The sequence below is a fragment of the Oncorhynchus mykiss genome, chromosome 21, assembly GCF_057628025.1.
Source record: "Oncorhynchus mykiss isolate SJ-2025 chromosome 21, ASM5762802v1, whole genome shotgun sequence".
Lineage (NCBI taxonomy): Eukaryota > Metazoa > Chordata > Actinopteri > Salmoniformes > Salmonidae > Oncorhynchus > Oncorhynchus mykiss.
Genome location: NC_143042.1, coordinates 31,590,124 through 31,615,199, shown reverse-complemented (window position 1 = coordinate 31,615,199; position 25,076 = coordinate 31,590,124). Strand labels below are relative to the sequence as shown.

At 41.4% G+C, this 25,076-nt stretch overlaps 3 pseudogenes across 3 annotated transcripts in view; 1 reads left to right on the top strand and 2 right to left on the bottom strand.

Annotated features, from left to right (window-relative positions):
* LOC149973044 (NLR family CARD domain-containing protein 3-like) overlaps positions 1-25,076 on the top strand; it is a 572,339-nt pseudogene that overhangs the window by 208,723 nt on the left and 338,540 nt on the right. The window lies entirely within an intron of this gene.
* LOC149973052 (stonustoxin subunit beta-like) lies at positions 14,083-15,091 on the bottom strand (annotated as a pseudogene). The gene is made up of 2 exons (XR_016490274.1): positions 15,048-15,091; positions 14,083-14,676 (listed from the first exon to the last, which is right to left on the bottom strand). The product of XR_016490274.1 is annotated as a stonustoxin subunit beta-like (transcript).
* Positions 15,437-22,856, bottom strand: LOC110513175 (NLR family CARD domain-containing protein 3-like; annotated as a pseudogene). The gene is made up of 5 exons (XR_016490421.1): positions 22,847-22,856; positions 20,820-22,614; positions 19,397-19,570; positions 15,509-15,745; positions 15,437-15,470 (listed from the first exon to the last, which is right to left on the bottom strand). The product of XR_016490421.1 is annotated as an NLR family CARD domain-containing protein 3-like (transcript).

Genomic DNA, 25,076 nt, shown 5'->3' with positions numbered 1-25,076 from the left:
GTCTGAATGAGCGTTTTAACTGGTAAGATAGGATCAATTACACCTAGCGGTCTGAAGGAGTGTTTTTAACTGGTACGATAGGATCAATTACACCTAGCGGTCTGAATGAGCGTTTTAACTGGTAAGATAGGATCAATTACACCTAGCGGTCTGAATGAGTGTTTTAACTGGTAAGATAGGATCAATTACACCTAGCGGTCTGAATGAGCGTTTTAACTGGTAAGATAGGATCAATTACACCTAGCGGTCTGAATGAGCGTTTTTAACTAGTAAGATAGGATCAATTACACCTAGCGGTCTGAATAAGTGTTTTAACTGGTAAGATAGGATCAATTACACCTAGCGGTCTAAATGAGCGTTTTTAACTGGTAAGATAGGATCATTACACCTAGTGGTCTGAATGAGTGTTTTAACTGGTAAGATAGGATCAATTACACCTAGCGGTCTGAATGAGTGTTTTAACTGGTAAGATAGGATCAATTACACCTAGCGGTCTGAATGAGTGTTTTAACTGGTAAGATAGTATCAATTACACCTAGCGGTCTGAATGAGCATTTTTAACTGGTACGATGGGATCAATTACACCTAGCGGTCTGAATGAGTGTTTTAACTGGTAAGATAGGATCAATTACACCTAGCGGTCTGAATGAGCGTTTTTAACTGGTAAGATAGGATCAATTACACCTAGCGGTCTGAATGAGCGTTTTTAACTGGTAATATAGGATCAATTACACCTAGCGGTCTGAATGAGTGTTTTAACTGGTAAGATAGGATCAATTACACCTAGCGGTCTGAAGGAGTGTTTTAACTGGTAAGATAGGATCAATTACACCTAGCGGTCTGAATGAGCGTTATAACTGGTAAGATAGGATCAATTACACCTAGCGGTCTGAATGAGCGTTTTTAACTGGTACGATAGGATCAATTACACCTAGCGGTCTGAATGAGCGTTTTAACTGGTAAGATAGGATCAATTACACCTAGCGGTCTGAATGAGTGTTTTAACTGGTAAGATAGGATCAATTACACCTAGCGGTCTGAATGAGCGTTTTAACTGGTAAGATAGGATCAATTACACCTAGCGGTCTGAATGAGCGTTTTTAAATGGTACGATGGGATCAATTACACCTAGCGGTCTGAATGAGCGTTTTCAACTGGTACGATAGGATCAATTACACCTAGCTGTCTGAATGAGCGTTTTAACTGGTAAGATAGGATCCATTACACCTAGCGGTCTGAATGAGCGTTTTTAACTGGTACGATGGGATCAATTACACCTAGCGGTCTGAATGAGCGTTTTAACTGGTAAGATAGGATCAATTACACCTAGCGGTCTGAATGAGCGTTTTTAACTGGTACGATAGGATCAATTACACCTAGCGGTCTGAATGAGCGTTTTTAACTGGTACGATAGGATCAATTACACCTAGCGGTCTGAATGAGCGTTTTAACTGGTAAGATAGGATCAATTACACCTAGCGGTCTAAATGTGCGTTTTTAACTGGTAAGATAGGATCATTACACCTAGTGGTCTGAATGAGCGTTTTTAACTGGTAAGATAGGATCAATTACACCTAGCGGTCTGAATGAGCGTTTTTAACTGGTAAGATAGGATCAATTACACCTAGCGGTCTGAATGAGTGTTTTTAACTGGTAAGATAGGATCAATTACACCTAGCGGTCTGAATGAGCGTTTTTAACTGGTAAGATAGGATCAATTACACCTAGCGGTCTGAATGAGCGTTTTTAACTGGTACGATAGGATCAATTACACCTAGCGGTCTGAATGAGAGTTTTAACTGGTAAGATAGGATCAATTACACCTAGCGGTCTGAATGAGCATTTTAACTGGTAAGATAGGATCAATTACACCTAGCGGTCTGAATGAGCGTTTTTAACTGGTACGATAGGATCAATTACACCTAGCGGTCTGAATGAGCGTTTTAACTGGTAAGATAGGATCAATTACACCTAGCGGTCTGAATGAGCGTTTTTAACTGGTACGATGGGATCAATTACACCTAGCGGTCTGAATGAGCGTTTTCAACTGGTACGATAGGATCAATTACACCTAGCTGTCTGAATGAGCGTTTTAACTGGTAAGATAGGATCAATTACACCTAGCGGTCTGGATGAGCGTTTTTAACTGGTACGATAGGATCAATTACACCTAGCGGTCTGAATGAGCGTTTTTAACTGGTACGATAGGATCAATTACACCTAGCGGTCTGAATGAGCGTTTTAACTGGTAAGATAGGATCAATTACACCTAGCGGTCTGAATGAGCGTTTTTAACTGGTAAGATAGGATCAATTACACCTAGCGGTCTGAATGAGTGTTTTAACTGGTACGATAGGATCAATTACACCTAGCGGTCTGAATGAGCGTTTTAACTGGTAAGATAGGATCAATTACACCTAGCGGTCTAAATGTGCGTTTTTAACTGGTAAGATAGGATCATTACACCTAGTGGTCTGAATGAGCGTTTTTAACTGGTAGATAGGATCAATTACACCTAGCGGTCTGAATGAGCGTTTTAACTGGTAAGATAGGATCAATTACACCTAGCGGTCTGAATGAGCGTTTTTAACTGGTACGATAGGACCAATTGAAGGACATAGCACTTGTTTACAGGGTTCTCAAGGAGTTGGAAGAAGGATGCACCATAAAACAAAAAACACAATAAATAAAGTTTGTGTGGCTTTTATTATATTTAACAGATGCATGCTTATTTATAATAGTTTTATTCATTTAGTTTTTATGTATTTGAATTTGTTTTAACAACTCAGCAATTGATCTTATAGCACTTTTATAGATATATGGGCGTTTAACTGTGTTGGTTTATGTACTAATAAAGCATCTATCCCTTGACCCCTTGTATATTTTAACATCTTAGTCCCTTCTTGGTCCTAGATAACCACTCAGACTATTATTTTTAGAAGCAATATGAACCTACTTACGTTTGTTAAGGTTTTTAGGAGTCAGTCTAGTGTATTTTAACAATATAATTTATTCAGATTGTAGGGGTGCACAACAATAGACCTGTGCATCACAAGACAAATCAGTCTCTTTTTAACCCTACTCAAATTCAAAACCTAACCCTAACCCTAAACCAACCCTAACCCAACCCAACCCTAACCCAACACTTACCCTAACCCAACCCTAAACCAACCCTAAACCCAAGCCAACCCTAACCCAACACTTACCCTAACCCAACCCTAAACCAACCCTAACCCAACCCAACCCTAAACCAACCCTAACCCAACCCTAACCCAACACTTACCCTAACCCAACCCAACCCTAACCCAACCCTAAACCAACCCTAACCCAACCCTAACCCAACACTTGCCCTAACCCAACCCTAACCCAACCCTAACCCAGCCCTAACCCAACCTTAAACCAACCTTAACCCAACCAAACCCCATTCCCAACCCAACCCTAACCCTAACACAACCCTAACCCTAACCCAACCCTAACCCATCCCTAACCGCACCCTAACCCAACCCAACCCTAACCCAACCCTAACCTTAACCCAAACCCTAACCCTAACCCAACCCTAACCCAACCCTACCCTACCGTACCGTAACCTAACCCTAACCCTAACCCTAACCCATCCCTAACCCAACCCTAACCCAACCTCCAAGAAGCAGCACTGTGGCAATGACTTATACCAAGTTGTTTAAGTGAATTTAATAATAGGAGAGGGGGATATATATAATATAGCCTACTATATTTAATACACCATAAACTATTGTTTTTTAACAGTTTCACTAATTAATTTTAATTAACTTAATAATTATGACACACCCCTCACTATTGTCATTGGTTGCACTAATTGCACTGTTTGTCTACATAACCTGGTTCAAGTATTCATGACATCACCCTGAAGAAGACACAGTGATGCTGAAACGTTGGTAAAAAAAAAGTTTAAATATGGAGTTTATATATGGAGTTTATATATTTTATATGGAGTTTAGATATGGAGTTTATATATGGAGTTTATAAATGGAGTTTATATATAGAGTTTATATATGGAGTTTATATATGGAGTGTGGGACTCTATTTATTTTGATAGTTTATAGTTTATTCATGGTTAGTCAGCACCTCCACACAACATATTTTTTCTTGGTGTGTGCCAGCTTAATGTTATTTATTGTCCCAGACCACAACAACATCTCTGAGTTCTTTATTTGATTGGAATGTTCCGTCAGCAGGGAAATGATGACCAGTTTGATCCAGTTTGATACATGATACATGGCTTTATTACACTTCTCTTCCTCTAGTCCCACTTTACAGGGAGGATCTGGTCCTTCTGTCTCCATTTCAGTAGTTATTATTCTGAAACCTCTCCTGACGGTGACCAGGGTGTTTATATCTTCCTCTAGTCCCACTTTACAGGGAGGATCTGGTCCTTCTGTCTCCATTTCACTAGTTATTATTCTGAAACCTCTCCTGACGGTGACCAGGGTGTTTATATCTTCCTCTAGTCCCACTTTACAGGGAGGATCTGGTCCTTCTGTCTCTATTTCAGTAGTTATTATTCTGAAACCTCTCCTGACGGTGTCCAGGGTGTTTATATCTTCCTCTAGTCCCACTTTACAGGGAGAATCTGGTCCGTCTGTCTCTATTTCAGTAGTTATTATTCTGAAACCTCTCCTGACGGTGACCAGGGTGTTTATATCTTCCTCTAGTCCCACTTTACAGGGAGAATTTGGTCCTTCTGTCTCCATTTCAGTAGTTATTATTCGGAAACCTCTCCTGACGGTGACCAGGGTGTTTATATCTTCCTCTAGTCCCACTTTACAGGGAGAATCTGGTCCTTCTGTCTCCATTTCAGTAGTTATTATTCTGAAACCTCTCCTGACGGTGTCCAGAGTGTTTATATCTTCCTCTAGTCCCACTTTACAGGGAGAATTTGGTCCGTCTGTCTCCATTTCAGTAGTTATTATTCTGAAACCTCTCCTGACGGTGTCCAGAGTGTTTATATCTTCCTCTAGTCCCACTTTACAGGGAGAATTTGGTCCGTCTGTCTCCATTTCAGTAGTTATTATTCTGAAACCTCTCCTGATGGTGTCCAGAGTGTTTATATCTTCTTCACTCCCAGCTCTTTATTAACTGTTTTCCAAGGTATTGATACCCACTTCCCCAGAGAATAGTTATGGTATTGATACCCACTTCCCCAGAGAATAGTTATGGTATTGATACCCACTTCCCCAGAGAATAGTTATGGTATTGATACCCACTTCCCCAGAGAATAGTTATGGTATTGATACCCACTTCCCCAGAGAATAGTTATGGTATTCATACCCACTTCCCCAGAGAATAATTATGGTATTGATACCCACTTCCCCAGAGAATAGTTATGGTATTGATACCCACTTCCCCAGAGAATAGTTATGGTATTGATACCCACTTCCCCAGAGAATAGTTATGGTATTGATACCGACTTCCCCAGAGAATAGTTATGGTATTGATACCCACTTCCCCAGAGAATAGTTATGGTATTGATACCCACTTCCCCAGAGAATAGTTATGGTATTGATACCCACTTCCCCAGAGAATAGTTATGGTATTGATACCCACTTCCCCAGAGAATAGTTATGGTATTGATACCCACTTCCCCAGAGAATAGTTATGGTATTGATACCCACTTCCCCAGAGAATAGTTATGGTATTGATACCCACTTCCCCAGAGAATAGTTATGGTATTGATACCCACATCCCCAGAGAATAGAAATGGTATTGATAACCACTTCCCCAGAGAATAGTTATTGTATTGATTCCCACTTCCCCAGATAATAGTTATGGTATTGATACCCACTTCCCCAGAGAATAGTTATGGTATTGATAACCACTTCTCCAGAGAATAAATCAAATCAAATCGTATGTCACATACACATGGTTAGCAGATGTTAATGCGAGTGTAGCGAAATGCTTGTGCTTCTAGTTCCGACAATGCAGTAATAACAAGTAATCTAACTAACAATTCCAAAACTACTGTCTTGTACACAGTGTAAGGGGATAAAGAATATGTACATAAGGATATATGAATGAGTGATGGTACAGAGCAGCATAGGCAAGATACAGTAGATGGTATCGAGTACAGTATGTACAAATGAGATGAGTATGTAAACAAAGTGGCATAGTTTAAAGTGGCTAGTGATACATGTATTACATAAGGATACAGTCGATGATATAGAGTACAGTATATACGTATGCATATGAGATGAATAATGTAGGGTAAGTAACATTATATAAGGTAGCATTGTTTAAAGTGGCTAGTGATATATTTACATCATTTCCCATCAATTCCCATTATTAAAGTGGCTGGAGTTGAGTCAGTGTCAGTGTGTTGGCAGCAGCCACTCAGTGTTAGTGGTGGCTGTTTAACAGTCTGATGACCTTGAGATAGAAGCTGTTTTTCAGTCTCTCGGTCCCAGCTTTGATGCACCTGTACTGGCCTCGCCTTCTGGATGATAGCGGGGTGAACAGGCAGTGGCTCGGGTGGTTGATGTCCTTGATGATCTTTATGGCCTTCCTGTGACGGGTGGTGTAGGTGTCCTGGAGGGCAGGTAGTTTGCCCCCGGTGATGCGTTGTGCAGACCTCACTACCCTCTGGAGAGCCTTACGGTTGAGGGCGGTGCAGTTGCCATACCAGGCGGTGATACAGCCCGACAGGATGCTCTCGATTGTGCATCTGTAGAAGTTTGTGAGTGCTTTTGGTGACAAGCCGAATTTCTTCAGCCTCCTGAGGTTGAAGAGGCGCTGCTGCGCCTTCTTCACGATGCTGTCTGTGTGAGTGGACCAATTCAGTTTGTCTGTGATGTGTATGCCAAGGAATTTAAAACTTGCTACCCTCTCCACTACTGTTCCATCGATGTGGAAAGGGGGGTGTTCCCTCTGCTGTTTCCTGAAGTCCACAATCATCTCCTTAGTTTTGTTGACGTTGAGTGTGAGGTTATTTTCCTGACACCACATTCCGAGGGCCCTCACCTCCTCCCTGTAGGCCGTCTCGTCGTTGTTGGTAATCAAGCCTACCACTGTTGTGTCGTCCGCAAACTTGATGATTGAGTTGGAGGCGTGCGTGGCCACGCAGTCGTGGGTGAACAGGGAGTACAGGAGAGGGCTCAGAACGCACCCTTGTGGGGCCCCAGTGTTGAGGATCAGCGGGGAGGAGATGTTGTTGCCTACCCTCACCACCTGGGGGTGGCCCGTCAGGAAGTCCAGTACCCAGTTGCACAGGGCGGGGTCGAGACCCAGGGTCACGAGCTTGATGACGAGCTTGGAGGGTACTATGGTGTTGAATGCCGAGCTGTAGTCGATGAACAGCATTCTCACATAGGTATTCCTCTTGTCCAGATGGGTTAGGGCAGTGTGCAGTGTGGTTGAGATTGCATCGTCTGTGGACCTATTTGGGCGGTAAGCAAATTGGAGTGGGTCTAGGGTGTCAGGTAGGGTGGAGGTGATATGGTCCTTGACTAGTCTCTCAAAGCACTTCATGATGACGGATGTGAGTGCTACGGGGCGGTAGTCGTTTAGCTCAGTTACCTTAGCTTTCTTGGGAACAGGAACAATGGTGGCCCTCTTGAAGCATGTGGGAACAGCAGACTGGTATAGGGATTGATTGAATATGTCCGTAAACACACCGGCCAGCTGGTCTGCGCATGCTCTGAGGGCGCGGCTGGGGATGCCGTCTGGGCCTGCAGCCTTGCGAGGGTTAACACGTTTAAATGTCTTACTCACCTCGGCTGCAGTGAAGGAGAGACCGCATGTTTTCGTTGCAGGCCGTGTCAGTGGCACTGTATTGTCCTCAAAGCGGGCAAAAAAGTTATTTAGTCTGCCTGGGAGCAAGACATCCTGGTCCGTGACTGGGCTGGATTTATTCCTGTAGTCCGTGATTGACTGTAGACCCTGCCACATGCCTCTTGTGTCTGAGCCGTTGAATTGAGATTCTACTTTGTCTCTGTACTGGCGCTTAGCTTGTTTGATAGCCTTGCGGAGGGAATAGCTGCACTGTTTGTATTCGGTCATGTTACCAGACACCTTGCCCTGATTAAAAGCAGTGGTTCGCGCTTTCAGTTTCACACGAATGCTGCCATCAATCCACGGTTTCTGGTTAGGGAATGTTTTAATCGTTGCTATGGGAACGACATCTTCAACGCACGTTCTAATGAACTCGCACACCGAATCAGCGTATTCGTCAATGTTGTTATCTGACGCAATACGAAACATCTCCCAGTCCACGTGATGGAAGCAGTCTTGGAGTGTGGAGTCAGCTTGGTCGGACCAGCGTTGGACAGACCTCAGCGTGGGAGCCTCTTGTTTTAGTTTCTGTCTGTAGGCAGGGATCAACAAAATGGAGTCGTGGTCAGCTTTTCCGAAAGGGGGGCGGGGCAGGGCCTTATATGCGTTGCGGAAGTTAGAGTAACAATGATCCAAGGTCTTTCCACCCCTGGTTGCGCAATCGATATGCTGATAAAATGTAGGGAGTCTTGTTTTCAGATTAGCCTTGTTAAAATCCCCAGCTACAATGAATGCAGCCTCCGGATAAATCGTTTCCAGTTTGCAGAGAGTTAAATAAAGTTCGTTCAGAGCCATCGATGTGTCTGCTTGGGGGGGGGGATATATACGGCTGTGATTATAATCGAAGAGAATTCTCTTGGTAGATAATGCGGTCTACATTTGATTGTGAGGAATTCTAAATCAGGTGAACAGAAGGATTTGAGTTCCTGTATGTTTCTTTCATCACACCATGTCACGTTGGCCATGAGGCATACGCCCCCGCCCCTCTTCTTACCAGAAAGATGTTTGTTTCTGTCAGCGCGATGCGTGGAGAAACCCGTTGGCTGCACCGCTTCAGATAGAGTCTCTCCAGTGAGCCATGTTTCAGTGAAGCAAAGGACGTTACAGTCTCTGATGTCCCTCTGGAATGCCACCCTTGCTCGGATTTCATCAACCTTGTTGTCAAGAGACTGGACATTGGCAAAAAGAATGTTAGGGAGTGGTGCACGGTGTGCCCGTCTCCGGAGTCTGACCAGAAGACCGCCTCGTTTCCCTCTCTTTCGGAGTCGTTTTTTTGGGTCGCTGCATAGGATCCACTCCGTTGTCCTGTTTGTAAGGCAGAACACAGGATCCGCGTCGCGAAAAACATATTCTTGGTCGTACTGATGGTGAGTTGACGCTGATCTTATATTCAGTAGTTCTTCTCGACTGTATGTAATGAAACCTAAGATGACCAGGGGTACTAATGTAAGAAATAACACGTAAAAAAACAAAAAACTGCATAGTTTCCTAGGAACGCGAAGCGAGGCGGCCATCTCTGTCGGCGCCGGAAGAGGAACGTTATGGTATTGATACCCACTTCCCCAGAGAATAGTTATGGTATTGATACCCACTTCCCTAGAATATAGTTATGGTATTGATACCCACTTCCCCAGAGAATAGTTATGGTATTGATACCCACTTCCCCAGAGAATAGTTGTGGTATTTGTGCCTTTTAATTGTTAACGGCACTTAATACCTTGTATTAGAACCAATACTATAGTGTATGTTAATGTTTTACTAGAGAATATGGGAGACCTCATGTCTTCCAGTGTTACGCCTCAAATATCACTGTTGTTGATAACACACCTTACCAACATTATTCACTGTTGTTGATAACAACAGTTATTCACATTTGTCTTCCTATTTCCACAAATTGTCACAAATGTTATTTGGCACTTAATATGCTCTTATTATAGTAATTTCTTTATTTAACCTTTTGAGATGGAAAACAGTTTTTTATTTTAGTTACTAATTTGAATGTGTTCTTTATGACAGAATGTTAGAATGTGTTCTTTATGACAGAATGTTAGAATGTGTTCTTTATGACAGAGTGTTAGAATGTGTTCTTTATGACAGAATGTTAGAATGTGTTCTTTATGACAGAATGTTAGAATGTGTTCTTTATGACAGAATGTTAAAATGAGGGGATGTTTTAGTTATGAATATAAACTGGTAATAATCTAGTGGCCATTCTTCATTGTAAAAGGCCCAACATGTTTTTGATAAGATTTCAGTTTGACTTGGATGGATATTTGATGTGGTTGAAAAACTATCAGCTTTTATGATGCTGATAAAGAGGCACCTTAACAGACGGCCTCTAACTGAGCAGTGTAGTCTATAGGTTATACACTGAGTGGACTAGATATTACTCTAACTGAGCAGTGTAGCCTGTAGGTTATACACTGAGTGGACTAGAAATTAAGGACAAATTCCTAACATTGAGTTCCGCAGGGATGATGACCCATGTTGACTCCAATGCTTCCCACAGTTGTCAAGTTGGCTGGATGTCCTTTGTGTGGTGGAACATGAGCGTGAAAAACCCAGCAACGTTGCAGTTCTTGACACAAACCCGTGCACCTGCTACCTACTACCATACCCCATTCAAAGGTACTTCAATATTTTGTCTTGGTCATTCACCCTCTGAATGGCACACATACACAATCCATGTCTCAATTGTCTAAAGGCTTAAAAATCCTCCTTTAATCCCGTCCCCTTCATCTACAAGTGACACCAATAAGGGATCATAGTTTTTACCAGGATTCACCTGGTCAGTTTGTCGGAAAGAAAGGTGTCATTAATGTTTTGTGTAAATTGCACAATAATTATATATTTATGGATTTGTTTAATGTAGCCTATTGTTTTCTCTTTATTCAACCTGCCATCTACCCATCTGGGGACTGAGGGTTATGAGAGAACCCCCACATCACTAGCTTCTCTTTATTCAACCTGCCATCTACCCACCTGGGGACTGAGGGTTATGAGAGAACCCCCACATCACTAGCTTTTCTTCATTCAACCTGCCATCTACCCACCTGGGGACTGAGGGTTATGAGAGAATACACACATCACTAGCTTCTACAGCCTTGTAAAGATAAGGAGGGGATGACTGGGAGGCAAGTTGGCATTTATTGTCATGAATCTTGCCCTGGAGGCAGTTCAGCAAAGTGGTCACTAGCTGACACAGGCACAAAGTAATACAATCTGATTTTAATCCTACAGCCAATTTTTACTTTGCAGCTGGGGCTAGGGGGCACAAGGAGTTCCCTAAAGGGAACACCCCCTCCTATTCAACTGAACAAATATTCTTTAGAAATATTTAACTTTCACACATTACCAAGTCCAATACAGCAAATGAAAGATAAACATCTTGTTAATCTACCCATCGTGTCCGATTTTTTAAATGTTTTACAGCGAAAACACAACATAACGTTAGATGACCACCAAATTCAAAAAAACACAGCAATTTTTCAGTCACAAAAGCATAAATATAGATCAAATGAATCACTAACCTTTGATTATCTCCATCAGATGACACTCATAGGACATCATGTTATACATATATTGTGTGTTTTGTTCGATGTGCAAATATATATAAAATCTCAGTTTACATTGGCGCGTTACGTGCAGTAATGTTTTGATTCCAAAACATCCGGTGATTTTGCAGAAATACTCACAATAAACATTGATAAAAGATGTAAGTGTTATTCACAGAATTAAAGATAAATGTATCCTCTATGCAACCGCTGTGTCAGATTTAAAACAAACTTTACGGAAAAATAATAATCTGAGAACGGCGCTCAGAACCCAAAGAAATAGCCGCCATTTTGGCGTCAACAGAAGCTACAAAAAAAACACTATAAATATTCACTTACCTTTGAATATCTTCATCAGAAGGCAGTTCCAGGAATCCCAGTTCGACAACAAATGACTGATTTGTTCCATAAAGTTCCAAAAAGCCCATAATTTAGCCACTTGTTAGCTTGTTCAGCCCAGCATTCAATCTTCAAAAAGCACAAGCAATTCCTCCAGACAAAAACTCAAAAAGTTCCGTTACAGGTCGTAGAAACAAGTCAAATGATGTATGCAATCCATATTTAGGATGTTTTAAACATTAATCAGCAATAAGGTTCCAACTGGAGAATGTCATTGTCTGAAGAAAAGCATAGGAACGGGAGGACACTCTCTCGTGACCGCGCGTAACGAGACTGAGGCTTTCTGCCAGACCACCCACTCAAAGAGCTATTATGAGCCCCACCTTTATAGTAGAATCATACAACCAGAATCTAAAGACGGTGACATCTTGTGGAAGCCCTAGAAAGTGCATGCTCATCCATATCTAAGGTGGACATCCAATGGCACTGTTTTCTAAATTGAGTTCTCACTTCCTGTTTGGATTTCTTCTCAGGTTTTTGTCTGCCATATGAGTTCTGTTATACTCACAGACATAATTCAAACAGTTTTAGAAACTTCAGAGTGTTTTCTATCCACCAGTAATAATATTATGCATATATTCCCATCTGGGACTGAGTAGGAGGAAGTTCACTCTGGGCACGCCTTTCATCCAAAAGTGAAAATGCTGCCCCCTAGCCTCAACAGGTTTTTAATATCTGGAGGAAATCACGCAGTTCTGCCTCCATGTCAAGATTCATGACAAACATCAACCTGTGACTGGGAAAGGCTGTGTAAAATCAATTAACATGCCTTTTCTTGTTTCAATTATGTTTTATTATGAAAAATACAATATCTTCTTGCATACTTGTACAACTAAATAAACTAAAATCACATTTTATTTGTCACATACACATGGTTCAAGTGGCTGGAGTTGAGTCAGTATGTTGGCAGCAGCCACTCAGTGTTAGTGGTGGCTGATAAACAGTCTGATGGCCTTAAGATCGAAGCTGTTTTTCAGTCTCTCGGTCCCTGCTTTGATGCACCTGTACTGACTTCGCCTTCTGGATGATAGCGGGGTGAACAGGCAGTGACTCGGGTGGTGATGATGCACCTGTACTGACCTCTCCTTCTGGATGATAGCGGGGTGAACAGGCAGTGGCTCGGGTGGTTGTTGTCCTTGATGATCTTTGTGGCCTTTCTGCGACATCAGCAGTGTATGTGGAGCATATGTCCATACATAATTGTACTATTTGTTATTCAACATAAAAGACGTACAACAAATGATCACATTGGAATTTTAACGGTGGTATTGTTTAAATTGTTTAAATTTAAGAGTTTAATTGTTCAATTGTTTACATTTAAGAGTTTAAATGTTGAAACAGAGGACACATCTAAAACAGTATAAAACAAGATGATAAACAGAGGATCCATCTAAAACAGTATAAAACAAGATGATAAACAGAGGATCCATCTAAAACAGTATAAAACAAGTGCAGTATGTTCTGAGAATGTTACTTTAACTTCAACTCATAACGTCACACTAAAACTTCATGGGAGTCTTGTGGAAAGACTGCATGTTGTTTTGGGTGGATTGAGTGACGTCTTCATCAACATTTGCAGAATATTCCTGTAATATTTTCACCACTTGTCAGACGCCAACAGCCTAGTCGGCTGCAGACATTCATAAGGAGGTCAAGTAGTTTATTTGCCATTTGCAGGTATTAAAAGTAATACATACATTGTAATTCCTTGTTGGAGCTCTCTCACATATAGGACAGTACATACCAGAGGAGGCTGCTGAGGGGAGGACGGCTCATTATAATGTCTGGAACAGAGTGAATGAAATGGAACACATGGAAACCACGTGTTTGATACCATTCCACTTATTCCCCTCCAGCCATTACAAGCCTGTCCTCCCCAATTAAGGTCCCACCAACCTCCTGTGGTACAAACAGTAAAATATATCATTAAATCACACTGTGTGTCAGAGTGTGTGTTTGTCAGTGTGTGTTTGTCAGTGTGTGTGTGTGTGTATCCTGTGTATGTTTCCAGTTTGTGTGTGTCCAGTGTGCCCAGTGTGTCCAGTGTGTGTGTGTGTGTGTGTGTATATCCAGTGTGTGTGTGTGTGGGGGTGTGTGTGTGTGTGTATGTTTCCAGTTTGTGTGTGTCCAGTGTGCCCAGTGTGTCCAGTGTGTGTGTGTATCCAGTGTGTGTGTCAAGTGTGTGTGTGTGTGTGTCCAGTGCTTGTTTGTGTGTCCAGTGTGTGTCCAGTGTGTGTGTGTGTCCAGTGTGTGTGTGTGTGTTCCAGTGTGTGTGTTTGTACAGTGTATTTCTGTGTCCAGTGTTGTATGTGTGTCCAGTTTTGTGAGTGAGTGTCCAGTGAATGTGTGTGTTTGCACTGTGTTTGTATGTGTGTGTGTCCAGTGTGTGTGTGTCAGGTGATTATTTCAGGGACACTGACGAGTCAACACAACCATAAATCCCTGGATAGAGGGGCTCAGTGAATGTGGAGGTGAATGTGATCAGGTGGGTCAGAGGAGGCTCTATAGAAGGACAGAGTGCCGGCTGGCCAGTCCAGATACACTCCTACTCTGTGGGAGCTGGAGGAGGGGATGTCTATGGTAGTGGGTGTATTATTGTGACAGGCAGAGTAACTGTTGTCAGAGCAGATCAGACTCCAGGACTTGTCATTCCATCCAAGACAACAGTCATCACCCCTTCCTCTCCTGCTGATTCCTTTATATGTCACTCCTATATCAGCCCTTCTCCCACTCCACTCTACCTCCCAGTAACAGCGCCCAGTCAGACCCTCTCTACACAGCACCTGTCCACAGTCCTCAAATCTCTCTGGGTGATCAGGATAGGGCTGCTTCTCTGTCCTCCATGTCACCTTCCTGTTCTCCTCAGACAGAGAGAGGAGTCTGTTTACTGTGTTTGGGTCCAGTGTGAGATAACAGACATCTGATGGATGAAACCAGACACAATATTAGAAATCATCATCATTCACATTAGAATGTTAACTCACTTTTCACTAATTAATTTAATGTAGATGTTTCTAGGTATCAAAATGAGAAGTTAAGGTAACTTGATACTTGTTGAATGATCATGTGTTATACTGTATGGTAATATAAAACACACTTATTCCCATTAATCACACACACACGCATTGTCAAAGCAACTCTGTAAACTTTGGTGTCCCTGATTTCTGCTTCTGTTGAACTACAGCTGATATTTAATATGACCAAGTAAGTAATGATGGTGGTCTTTGACTTTGACATAACTTGAATTAAGACTTATTCTTAGTCATATTCTTCACATCAGTCAACACTCACATTTTCTAAGTCCAGGTTTCATTCTGTTCTCTCCACCATGTCCCACACTGTAGTGGTAAGCAGAAGAACAGACAGTTTGAGGGAAACACCTGAACACACACACACACACACACACACACACGGATATAAAGCATTTAACTTCAAGTTTGTCAGTGTGTGTGTGTGTGTCCAATGTGTTTCCAGTGTGTGTGTGTCCAATGTGTTTCCAGTGTGTGTGTGTGTGTCCAATGTGTTTCCAGTGTGTGTGTGTGTGTATGTGTGTGTCCTGTGTGTATTTGTGTGTGCAGAGTGTGTGTGTGTCCATTGTGTGCGTATGTCCAGTGTGTGTGTCCTGTGTGTCTGTGTCCAGTGTGTGTATGCCCAGTGTGTGTGTGTCCCCAGTGTGTGTGTCATTGAGAGATTGCCATTGGATCCACACACACACTGGACACACAGGACACATACACACAATGGACACACACAAACCTGATACCTGATAAGTCAAACATGTCTGATATGAACATTGACATAAACCCTCTACATACTTGAGTTTCTCCAGTCTGCAGTGTGGATCCTCCAGTCCAGCAGAGAGCAGTCTGACTCCTGAGTCTCCTGGGTGATTGTAGCTCAGGTCCAGCTCTCTCATGTGTGAGGGGTTTGACCTCAGAGCTGAGACCAGAGAAGCACAGCCTTCCTCTGTGACCAGACAGCCTGACAGCCTGCAAAGAGTCAAATCATATTAAAACCACACTGATACTCTTTGGTGGTGAAAATAGTGGCAGTATATATTTTTTCAACATATTCAGATACATCAGTGTCCTGAAACCTGCCATATCTATTCATAAATAAATGAATGTCTCATTACTAAAAATTACAAATTATCAAATTATTGCTTGTACATTTATTGTAGAAATATTTGAGTAGACTGACCAGACCAGTTTAAAAAGCAGTATCATATCAGGGTGTCCTTTGACAGCTCTTTGGTCTTGGCCATAGTGGAGTTTGGAGTGTACTGTTTGAGGTTGTGGACAGGTGTCTTTTATACTGATAACAAGTTCAAACATGTGCCATTAATACAGGTAACGAGTGGAGGACAGAGGAGCCTCTTAAAGAAGTAGTTACAGGTCTGTGAGAGCCAGAAATCTTGCTTGTTTGTAGGTGGCCAAATACTTATTTTCCACCATAATTTGCAAATAAATTCATTAAAAATCCTACAATGTGATTTTCTGGATATTTTTTTCTAATTTTGTCTGTCATAGTTGAAGTGTACCTATGATGAAAATTACAGGCCTCTCATCTTTTTAAGTGGGAGAACTTGCACAATTGGTGGCTGACTAAATACTTTTTGCCCCACTGTATCTGTAGGGACCACCTCTGTTTCAATGTGACACTTAGTCTGACCATTTTTTGCTGGTATCTTGACTCTCTTGGTAGAATGGACGGTTCTCCCATCTCCAGATTTGAAAGCTCTGTTGTTTGGTGTGTCAAATGTTGTACTTCTTTCATATTTAGTTCACTGACATCAAGACATTTCCTAAGGATTCAACTATAAAGATCTCAGTATCAACCACAGCAGACCCTAAGGATTCAACTATAAAGATCTCAGTATCAACCACAGCAGATCCTAAGGATTCAACTATAAAGATCTCAGTATCAACCACAGCAGATCCTAAGGATTCAACTATAAAGATCTCAGTATCAACCACAGCAGACCCTAAGGATTCAACTATAAAGATCTCAGTATCAACCACAGCAGACCCTAAGGATTCAACTATAAAGATCTCAGTATCAACCACAGCAGATCCTAAGGATTCAACTATACAGATCTGAGTATCAGAAGCAGATTCGTTTGATATAATGTTGCTCAATCTCTGTGTTTATATTTCTCTGTTAGTTTAACTTGTTCATTTTTACGAGGACAGTTTTTAACCCACTGGTGCTTTGACAAACAGCACATGTTGATCTCCTCCATACCTGTCCAGTGGATTTGTGTCGGACAATGGCGCCCTCTTCTGGTTGTCTTGAGAATGTGACGTGTTGGTGCCTTTTCTCTGCTGATCAGTGTAATATGCTGTGTCACTCACTTACGTTGGAGCGACAGACGACTTTTCACCCAAAATTATTTTTAGTGCCAACTTCATTGACGCAAAAGTCAGCACAGTCAAAGCCAACTGTTGCTCCCAACCATCCAGACAGACAGTATCTAGCAACTTGAAAGCTAACACTGCATCCAGGAGAACCATGTCCCTACCATCCAGACAGGCAGTATCTAACAACTTGAAAGCTAACACTGCATCCAGGAGAACCATGTCTCTACCATCCAGACAGACAGTATCTAGCAACTTGAAAGCTAACACTGCATCCAGGAGAACCATGTCCCTACCATCCAGACAGGCAGTATCTAACAACTTGAAAGCTAACACTGCATCCAGGAGAACCATGTCTCTACCATCCAGACAGACAGTATCTAGCAACTTGAAAGCTAACACTGCATCCAGGAGAACCATGTCGTACTTGCGCATCCTATTGTACCTCTGTTCAAAATCAATTATGTTGTCCGTCATTGCAACCGAAATGTCTCTAGTAACACTGTCAGTGTGAATATGCCTCGTAGTAACACTGTCAAAGTGTGAATATGTCTCTAGTAACACTGTCAGTGTGAATATGCCTCGTAGTAACACTGTCAGTGTGAATATGCCTCGTAGTAACGCTCAGTGTGAATATGCCTCGTAGTAACACTGTCAAAGTGTGAATATGCCTCGTAGTAACACTGTCAAAGTGTGAATATGCCTCGTAGTAACACTGTCAGTGTGAATATGCCTCGTAGTAACGCTCAGTGTGAAAATGCCTCGTAGTAACACTGTCAAAGTGTGAATATGCCTCGTAGTAACACTGTCAAAGTGTGAATAAGTCTCTAGTAACACTGTCAGTGTGAATATGTCTCTAGTAACACTGTCAGTGTGAATATGCCTCTAGTAACACTGTTAGTGTGAATATGCCTCCAGTAACACTGTTTGTGTGAATATGCCTCGTAGTAACGCTCAGTGTGAAAATGCCTCGTAGTAACACTGTCAAAGTGTGAATATGCCTCGTAGTAACACTGTCAAAGTGTCAATATGCCTCGTAGTAACACTGTCAAAGTGTGAATATGCCTCGTAGGCCTTTCTCTTCTTTAACACAGAATCCTTTTCTCTGATCAAAGTTCCCATACCGTCATCCTTGTTCAAATCCTCCAGGGATATTTCCAGTGCTGTATCTCTCGCTCTTCCTTCCAGTGATAATACCACCCAAGTGCTTTTTCTTGTCCAGATTAGTAACCAGTGTCCAGATTAGTAACCCGTGTCCAGATTAGTAACCCGTGTCCAGATTAGTAACCCGTGTCCAGATTAGTAACCCGTGTCCAGATTAGTAACCCGTGTCCAGATTAGTAACCCGTGTCCAGATTAGTAACCCGTGTCCAGATTAGTAACCCGTGTCCAGATTAGTAACCCGTGTCCAGATTAGTAACCCGTGTCCAGATTAGTAACCCGTGTCCAGATTAGTAAACAGTGTCCAGATTAGTAAACAGTGTCCAGATTAGTAAACAGTGTCCAGATTCCAAGGTAATTTTTCCAACGCTCATACAACCTCTTCTCGTGGAAGCACATTGTAGTTATTAGCCATCCTCTACTACCAATGTTAACTTAAAATAACACAACAACTATGTTCCTGTTGAACAACGTTAACTAAACCGTATTTCCACAAAACATGGTTACCATAACACTCAGGACATGGCCATCAACACTGAGACTCCCAGGTGTACTAATAACAGAGTGACAGCACCGTAATCACAGAAATATAGGGATACTTAAAACAGGAACTTAACACAGTCCAAACAACATCTATTTTGACAGTGAAGCTAATATTGTAAATTAAAGCACTTTGAACTTAATCCTGATGATGCCAGAAATACAAATCATAAATCAATCATGAAAAATTATGAGTGACAAAGTTACAGAGGCTACAACAAAACATGCTAACCTCTCACCATTACCAATAACAGAGACTACAACAAAACATGCTAACCTCTCACCATTACCAATAACAGAGACTACAACAAAACATGCTAACCTCTCACCATTACCAATAACAGAGGCTACAACAAAACATGCTAACCTCTCACCATTCACCTCAAATAAAAAGTGACATTCTGTACTGTCTCCTAATATGAAACATTCCATCTCAAATCCAAAATGCTGGAGAATAGTACCAAATGTAAAACTGTAAGCTTCACTGTCCAAACACATATGGTGTGGACTGTGTGTGTCTGGTAAACACATGTGGATCTGGTGAACAGTCATGTTTTGTTGACTAACTACAGGAATACTGACCTCAGAGTCTCCAGTTTACAGTGGGGATTCCCCAGTCCAGCAGAGAGCAGCTTCACTCCTGAATCCTTCAGGTCATTGTTACTCAGGTCCAGCTCTCTCAGGTGTGAGGGGTTTGACCTCAGAGCTGAGACCAGAGAAGCGCAGCCTTCCTCTGTGACTCCACAGCCTGACAAAGAGATCATCATGACTTGGATTTAGGGGGCGCTATTTTAATTTTTGGATGAAAAACGTTCCAGTTTTAAACAAGATATTTTGTCACGAAAAGATGCTCGACTATGCATATAATTGACAGCTTTGGAAAGAAGACACGCTGACGTTTCCAAAACCACAGAATTGATGTTACAGGCGAAACCCAGAAAAAAATCCAACCAGGAAGTGCCGCATTTTTTTAAACCGCCTCATGCCAATGACTCCTTATATGGCTATGAATGAGCTACGAATGAGCTTACATTTTCCATGTTTTCACCAAGGTGTCTACACCATTGTGACATCTTTTTAGGCATTTCCCTTGAAGAATGGCTGTAAGGGACCATATATGGCATGTGGTGGTGTCTCCCGCAGAAAACATTGCGTAAAATACTGAGGTAGCCATTTTTCCAATCGATTCTTATGAGAAACCAACTGCCTCGACGGATATATTATCTAATATATTTGCTAAAAACATCGAGGATGGATCCTAAACAACGTTTGTCGTGTTTCTGTCGATATTATGGAGCTAATTTTGAAAAAAGTTTGGCATTATAGTAGCATTTTTCGGTCGATTTCTCAGCCAAGCATGGTGAAGAAACGGAAGCTTTTTCGCCTACAAAAATAATATTTTTGGAAAAGAGGAACATTTGCGATTTAACTGTGAGTCTCCTGAGTGAAAGCATCCGAAGTTCTTCAAAGGTAAAATATTTAATTTGGTTGCTTTTCTTATTTTCGTGAAAATGTTGCCTGCTGCAAAAAAAGCCTAGCATAGCATTATGCCATGATAAACTTACACAAATGCTTGTCTAGCGTTGGCTGTAACACATATTTTGAAAATCTGAGATGACAGTGTTGTTAACAAAAGGCTAAGCTTGTGTTTGAATATATTTATTTCATTTCATTTGCGATTTTCATGAATAGGAAAAGTTTAGGGGTATTTATGTCCGTTGAGTTATGCTAATGCCTTTGAGGCTATGATTACGCTCCCGGATACGGGTTTGCTCGTCACAAGAGGTTAATTTAACACCAGTAGTGTAGAAGGACAATGGCAGATGCATTTGGTTTATTCTCTTAAAAAAAATAATAATCTTCCGTCTCCTAGAATTGTACGGTCACAATGTTATACTAATGTGTTTTTCAATATAATATTAAAAACATATTATAATACATATTTATCTAAACTAAATATATTCTTCCTTATGATTAGTTCTTATATGTCATTTTATTTACTCACAGAGCAGCTCTGGTGGCTTTGACCACTGGCAGCAGCCTCAGAAGACCTTCCTCTGATCTGGAGTATTTCTTCAGGTCAAACACATCCAGTTCCTTTTCTGAAGTCAGCAACACAAAGACCAGAGCTGACCACTGTGGAGGTGACAGTTTGGCTCGAGAGAGACTTCCAGATCTCAGGAAGCTTTGTATCTCCTCCACTAGAGAATGGTCATTCAGTTCATTCAGACAGTGGAACAGATTGATGCACCTCTCTGGAGAGGGATTCTCCCTGATCTTCTCCTTGATGTACTTGACTGTTCCTTCATGGCTCTGTGAGCTGCTTCTTGTCTTTGTCAGTAGACCTCGTAAGTGCTTCTGATTGGACTCCAGTGAGAGGCCCAGAAGGAAGCGGAGGAAAAGGTCCAGGTTTCCCATCTCACTTTGTAAGGCTTTATCCACAGCACTCTTGTAGAAAGCAACTGCAGGCTTGTCTCTGAACAGTGCAAAAACGTTCCTGGGCGTTGTTTGCAGTTTGTCCATTAGATCCTCATTGTTGTTGATGAATGAGACGAACACATACAGCAGCCAGAAACTCTTGAATACTCAGATGCACGAAGCAGTACACCTTGTCCTGGTACAGCCCACATTCCTCTTTAAAGAGCTGTGTGCACAATCCTGAGTACACGGAGGCTTCATTGACATCAATGCCAGCCTCTTTCAGGTCTTCTTCATAGAAAATCAAATTGCCCTTCACAAGCTGTTGAAAAGCCAGTTTTCCCAGTGACAGAATGCTCTCTTTATTCCAGTGTGGACCTGTCTCTTCTTTCCCAAGATACTTTTCATTCTTCTGTTTGGTATGAAACTCCACAAGGTGTGTGTACATCTCAGTCAGAGTCTTGGGCATCTCTTCTCTCTTATGTTTCAGCATGTGTTCAAGGACTGTTGCAGAAATCCAACAGAAGACTGGAATGTGGCACATGATGTGGAGGCTCCTTGATGTCTTTATGTGTGAGATGATTCTGCTGGCCAGGTCCTCATCACTGAATCTCTTCCTGAAGTACTCCTCCTTCTGTGGGTCATTGAACCCTCGTACCTCTGTCACCTGGTCAACACACCCTGAAGGGATCTTATTGGCTGCTGCTGGTCGGGTAGTTATCCAGAGGAGAGCAGAGGGAAGCAGATTTCCCTTGATGAGATTTGTCAGCAGAACATCCACTGAGGTTGACTCTGTGACGTCCCAACAGATCTTGTTCTTCTGGAAGTCTAGGGGCAGTCGGCACTCATCCAGACCATCAAAGATGAGCAGAACTTTGTACTTGCTGTAATTGGAAAGTCTTGATTGTTTGGTTTCCATTGAGAGTGATTAAGAAGTTCAATGAAAGTGTGTTTGTCCTCTTTCATCAAATTCAGCTCCCGAAAAGGGAATGAAAATACAAATTGGATATCCCGATTTGCTTTTCCTTCAGCCCAGTCCAGAATGAACTTCTGCACAGAGACTGTTTTTCCAATGCCAGCGACTCCCTTTGTCAGCACAGTTCTGATAACTGGACAAGACAAACTTAAGGGTTTGAAGATGTTGTTACATTTGATTGCAGTCTCTGGTCTTGGTTGTTTCCTGGTTGTTGTCTCAATCTGTCTCAGCTCATGTTCATTATTGACCTCTCCTGTTCCACCCTCTGTGATGTAGAGCTCTGTGTAGATCTTATTGAGAAGTGTTGGGTTTCCTTGTTTAGCGATCCCCTCAAATACACATTGAAACTTCTTCTTTAGATTAGATTTGAGTTCACGTTGGCAAATCACAGCATGATCATCTGAATCTAGAAATAACACAGAGGATATTAATATTACATCTGTGTTAATGTCTACAGTATTGAATGACTTATAAAATTTTAATTATAATAATTTATTCTCTTAACTGTCTGTGTAAATGTTTTCATAATGCATTAGACTGGTGTGACTGATTATATTATTATTGGTATTATTGATGGTATTATTACTGTTGTCTCTCTCTTTCTCTCTCTCCTCTGTCTCTCTGCCTAAATTAATCACCACAACACATCCCTGCTGCTACTTGATGAGGTCACTAGGTGTTGTGTTAAGGCTGCTACAATATCATTGAGTTACACTGCTACTTTAGCTGTACTTTAGCTACAGCTTTTAAATGTTATAAAACAGCATTCAACATGAGTCAGACAGATCTTACATTTCTCCAGTGTGTCAGCAGGCTCCTTCTGGTTTATTTTCCTCAGGATGTGCAGTGTGATCTTCAGAGCCCCCTCTCTGGCACTGCTCTCCTGCTGCTCATCTTCAGGTTCCACCACTTCCTTATCCTGCTTCTGATTCTCAAAGCCTTCTGGGAGTTCTGGACTAAGAATCATCTTGAACATCTTCAGCTCGTTCTTCACAAATGTCATAATTTTCTTTTCAAGCAACTGAAATAAATTAAGTTGTAAAGGTTTTCTTCGGTCGAAGGACCAAAATGCAGCTTATCTTGATACATCTTTAATAAAGATGATACGAACCACTAACCGTAACGTCAAAACCAGCCCAATCTGGTGCAAACAAACACAGAGACAGGAACAATCACCCACAAACCCCACCACAAAACAGGCTACCTAAATATGGTTCCGAATCAGAGACAATGACTAACACCTGCCTCTGATTGAGAACCATATCAGGCCAAATACAGAAACAGACAAACTAGACAAACAACATAGAATGCCCACTCAGATCACACCCTGACCAAACAAAACATAGAAACATACAAAGCAAACTATGGTCAGGGTGTGACACAAGTAACTAAGTTAAGCAAGAGAACAAATGCTTTCTCATCAACACATTAATGAATGATTGACAGATCAACTTACCTTGAGGTAAACAAAAACAAATGTACATAACAGGACCACATACACTGAATATGGAGGCCAGGTCTGTTTGATGACTCTGGGAAGACTGACCACTGAGAATCTCTGACTCTGATCTCCCCTGTTGGTTTCTGTGGACAAAACATGAGATTACATCTCCTCATCCAGGGAGTGCACACACACACACACATACACACAGGGAGGGAATGTTGTGTTTGTTTAATATTGTTTTAGGACTATGCAAATGGACAAAAGGATTAGCCTATGGATTATGAAAACAACAACAGTAAATGTGAAAATGGGAGAGGAGAAATGACTTGAGACAGTGTTTAACTCACTGACCAGGACCCATGAGTTCTTCTTACCTTTGTTCAGTAGAAAAGTCTCCCTCTCTAAAGTTTCTAGGTTGATCCATAGACCAGTCACTCTTCATGGACACGCAGCTGGGTCCAGGGGAGGCTGGTCTCTCCTGCTGGATTGGGCTTCAACACAGCAGAGACAAACATTACATCTCTCATCTACTCTGAGCTCAGTTGGGGAAATATAAGAAGAGTTCCAGAACGCTATACATCACTTTTCAGAAATGTCCTTAAATTTGCTTGTTTCTTAAAGAAAGAGACTTTTGTGTTTGTTCACTATCAAATCATTGGATGGGTTTGTTCAATGTATTTGTTTAAAATCTATCACTTGATGGTTTCATTTCAGACAAATAGTAATGGGTATTTGCTAAATGCTATATATCTTCCTCACTCTCAGAGAAATCAGTAGTACTGCTAGGTTTTACACAGTAATAATATATATCTGCCTCACTATCAGAGAAATCAGTAGTACTGCTAGGTTTTATACAGTCAAATTTGACCGAAGGGCTCATGTCGCAAAATTTGAAACTGTGTATTTCACAAAAGATAAAAGTAGAGACTCAGAGCTAGAAAATGGTATATCATACACTACAGTTGAGGAACAATGGGAAAGTAATTCTGCTTTTAAAAATGATAAACTTTTAACCTCACTTTTCTGAAAATGTCCTTTGAATTATTTGGTTCCTACTGGAGAGCTCTTATTTGTTTACAGGGCTGTTACTTTGGCAGATAATGTCACCCATCTAAATAAATAGTTATATAATTACCTATATAACTATAAATGTAAAGTTATATAATTACCTAAATGTATTGTGTTTTTGGTTTATGTCAGTTTCATTGTTTGTTAAGTTATAAATTGTTATTTTATGGTTGTAAGTGGCAAAATGAACTACAAAATGTAATATCTTGCAATTCTTAGTAATTTTGTAAGGAATTACACATTATTCAGTACTACTGCAGTTGCTACATAATTCCAATAGATGGCAGCATAAGACCCCTAATGACATTTCAGAAGATTAGTTTAGTTTTCTCCCTGGATACACCACCACTCCCCCT